Source organism: Mugil cephalus, chromosome 20, assembly GCF_022458985.1.
Source record: "Mugil cephalus isolate CIBA_MC_2020 chromosome 20, CIBA_Mcephalus_1.1, whole genome shotgun sequence".
NCBI classification, from domain to species: domain Eukaryota; kingdom Metazoa; phylum Chordata; class Actinopteri; order Mugiliformes; family Mugilidae; genus Mugil; species Mugil cephalus.
The window spans coordinates 2,844,660-2,848,627 of NC_061789.1; the positions used below are offsets into that span (position 1 = coordinate 2,844,660).

At 40.0% G+C, this 3,968-nt stretch overlaps 1 long non-coding RNA gene across 1 annotated transcript; it reads left to right on the forward strand.

Annotated features, from left to right (window-relative positions):
• Positions 1-623: 623 nt before the first annotated feature.
• Positions 624-2,378, forward strand: LOC124998079. Its single transcript, XR_007111015.1, has 2 exons — positions 624-1,937; positions 2,087-2,378. It is a non-coding gene; the product is annotated as an uncharacterized LOC124998079 (long non-coding RNA).
• The last annotated feature ends 1,590 nt before the right edge of the window (positions 2,379-3,968 follow it).

The following is a 3,968-nucleotide window of genomic DNA, read 5'->3' on the forward strand; positions in this document are numbered from 1 at the left end:
GCTGAGCAGCATTTGGATCTAGAGAAGCTATTCTTTCTTTCCATTCATACAAAGCATCACACACCTGGAGCTAAGCTAACCAGTTAGCCACAGCTAGCAGACAAACTACACATTTCAGTGTTTCGTTTCCCTGGGAAGTCACACGTGTTCACATTAACTATCACTATTTCTTATTGATTTTATAATGTGCACAGTGGTACGATGTGATGATGCATAAACAGGCCTGGGATTGAGTTGTGTGTACGCTGCCCTCTGTGCTGTTGTGTTTTATTACCACATTATCTTTCAACTGGTAAAAACCCAACGTGGCACAGTTTGGATACTTACATGTGTTCTCCAAACGGCCCAAACAGAAAGTCCACGTGGTGGAGATTTTACTTAACACTTTGTTTTATCTCAAACTAATCAGACATAGTAACAGCCACAGTGTTACTAAAGCTACTGTAAAGTCTAATCTATCCACAGAGACCAGGGTCACGTATATGGTCCTCATGGTTTTGGAGTGATTTGTGATTTATTTTGGGTTTATCTTTGTAGGAAAACATAACCTCCCAGCAGCACTGAAACTAAAGAAGCTACCAGTTAGCCACAGAAAACACACGCAAAGACATGCAAACGTTTTTATGGATTTTATAATGTGCACAATAGTAGATTTTAACGTTGTGCAGGATATAGAAAAGGGCCAAAGACTGAGCTGTGTGTACATTGACTCCTTCAGTAGGAATCAGTTGTATTTTAATGCCAGATTATCTTACTGGTAACTAATTAAGTGGCAAAAACCCAATGACACATTTTTTTGTACCTACGTGTGTTATCCAAATGGTCCACACAGAAAGTCCACATGGTAGTTTTCACTAGACACTTAATTCTTTCTTCCACCTGTTCTTGTTTATCACAGCTTTAATATCTGACTAACACCTGCTTTATGTAATAGGTCAAACACTGAGACCCTGGTTTAACTCTTGAGAAACCCGAGTGTCAAATAGCTTCCTCGGAAAGTCCTCATCGCTCCAGGACTGCTCCGTAAATAGACTAGAACCAGTTCTCTGCCAGGACAAACTTTAAACGGTGACGTTTGGCGGTTTTGGCGTTGTGGCTTCAAACTTGTCGCGAGGCGTTCAGGTGTCAGGCCTTATTTCAAGAGAAGCGTTACATAAAGGTTCACTAGTTGGAACTGGAAGGAAACGCCCGGGCCTGTCGGAGAAGTTCCAGTTGAACTATTTTTGGATTGCAGTCAGGTTCCTCTCGGGCCCGTGCGGGAGCATGAATATTAATCCACGCTTTCATCGTTTTGTCATGGAAAGGCCGCCTCTGCGCCTGAATGGCAGGAGAAGCCGTAAACCTGTTTCCCCGCCGCCCGCATTACCATATGAGTCGAAAAAACGAGAGCGGGGCGGACGCATTTAAAACATGAAAGCGCCTGCGCCGAAGCGAAGCTCGGCCGCGCGCTTGAATAATTTGTCCTTTCAGGTTTGTTTGGAGAGCGGATGATTAGTAATCAACAGGTAAAGAGGAGGATGAGTTTTCCACGGAGGGACTCTCGCCGTGTGTTTACACTTAACGTCTAAACGCGCGTGTTTGGCTGCGAGACAAACACCTCTAAGCCGCCCGCGGCCGCAATCCGCACGTGCGGCTCACATCTAATCAAGGCCCGCGTGTTTGCGCTGCATTAATGAGAGGCAGTGACGTCACAGCGGGCGGCTTTGGGCGGCGCGCGTTAAACCAGATCACACGGCGACCTCCGACCTCTGCGCGTCTTCAGCGCACGCGGGGACGGAGACGGTGGAGCCGAGGCCGAGGAGGACGGAGCAGGACGGAGAGGAGGAATCAGATTAAACGATGACGGTGACTAACGAACCGACCCAGAGGCGGACATCCGAAGTTTGCCCGGGGATGCTGTCAACGCTGATGTGTTACCATGACGACTACAGCTTCCCGTAAGGAGTGAGAGGGGGATGAAATAAGTAGTTTCTGGAATAATTCATAAACAGACGAAAAACAAACAAAAAAACATGCTCTAGTTCTCTGCTTCTCACTAATTTCCACATTCCCTCTTACCTTTTTATTTATTTATTTATCTTTACAGATGACCACTGGAGCTCTCTTATGATCGCTCCACAGGTTCATCTGACAGCCAGACGCCGTGACTCACCGCCGCCATCGTATAAAATCACATAACACGTTTTCTAAGCAGCGCGCTCCTCTCGTGTGTTCGGTTGCCAGGCAATGCCACCGTGTCCTTGGAGGTCCCTGAGCACGTCCTCCTTTTGCTTCTAATATGTTTTCTAATGTCTGCCCAGAGCCCGAAGCGCCTTCCGGAGCAAATTGCCACCTCCAGCAAACACACAAGAATAAAAAAAATAAAATTAAAAAATAAATAAATATGATGTCACTGGTTCAGCTGGGTGGATTCTGGAGCAAAGAGGATGGGATGAGATCTATTCTTCTTCTGTGTTTTTAAAAACTTGAGGCTCCAGTTATGCCGTTATGTTAGTGTGACGCAAAAATAAGCAGAACAACCAGACGTGTAGACGACTCCTGTTTGTGTTTGTGTCCTCTGTGAAAAAAGAATGGACAAAGAACCTCTTTGTAAGAAAAGGGAAAACTATTTTTAATATGTGGCCTTTTTTTGTTTGTTTGTTTCTTTGTATGATGTAATTGTATCTTGGGAACTAAAATGGAAACGTGACAGTGAGTGTTGGCCAACACCTATTTATTATTATTGTCATTATTTTACTGCTTATTGTTTTTTAATATAAACTCTTTGTAAATTGATTCTTGGGGTCAAGATTGTATCAGATTATTCTTCTTTATTTTCCCTTTCACTCAGATTTGGGAACGTTTGTGTTTATATTGAATAGTTTTGTTTGAATTAATAAATGAAATAAAAAAAACAAACAAAAAAAACATAATGATGATGATTTTTTTTAAATTCGGATACAGGACTTACAGGAATAATATCACCATAATAATAATAATAATGTCCACAATTATTATATGGAATACATCAAGAATTTATTGCAATTTTCAACGTATTAATCAAAGTATGGAAATTTTTATTTATTTTTTTTTTTGCACAAAGGAAAATAAATAAAATACAGTGCATTGTGATTTTGCATTTGTTTTTTTTAAACGTTTTCTTTTTTTTCTTCCTCCAAACAGGATTTTTTTTATTATTATTATTTAGCGTTTTTGTTAGAACAACTGTTTCTGTGTCTCACTGTATTGGTAAATATATATATATTTATATTTATATATATTTTAAAGGTCATGGTAGTAATTTAATAGTGTTAATGAAAATTTAGCATGACAAGACAATAATTAGAAAGTTGACCTGTGCAACACTGGACTGCATAGAGAAAAATAACTTAAAATGAATGCAAATATATTTTTATATTTTGCATGAGTTTAATTAACTTAGAAAAACTGCCCAAAAAATAATCGTAATTAGTGCTGAGGAAGGACTTGTGCATCATGAAATGAATTACAGTAATTAAATGACCTTGTATAGCTGCTGTATCATAATTAATCCATAACTTTTTTTGGGTTAATTTTAATTAAGGTATAAATTAATTACAGGTTGCTTCAATAATAAAATAAATATCCAAAAACAATGTAAATTATATTATTTCCATAACATATTTAAAGTTAGAAAAGATTTAACTACAAAAAACGTGAAAGTCGGCTCATATGGAAGCAGCCATGTTGGAAATGGCTGCCAAAAGTCTGCAGAGCACCGATAAATCCACCAGGGGGCAGATGTCAACTCTCAAGTTTCATTTTTCAGGTAAGTGTTGATTGTGTGATTTGGTTGCAGAGGTCTCAGAAACTCCTGGATCAAATTTTATTTTTGTGCTTGTCATGATAAACTCTGCTGGGGTCATTCCTCCTCCCGAACCGATGCTGCGTCAGCTTGTGGGAGTTACTTCACAGAACTAGCCTTCACGCTGGTTGAAGTCCCATAATCC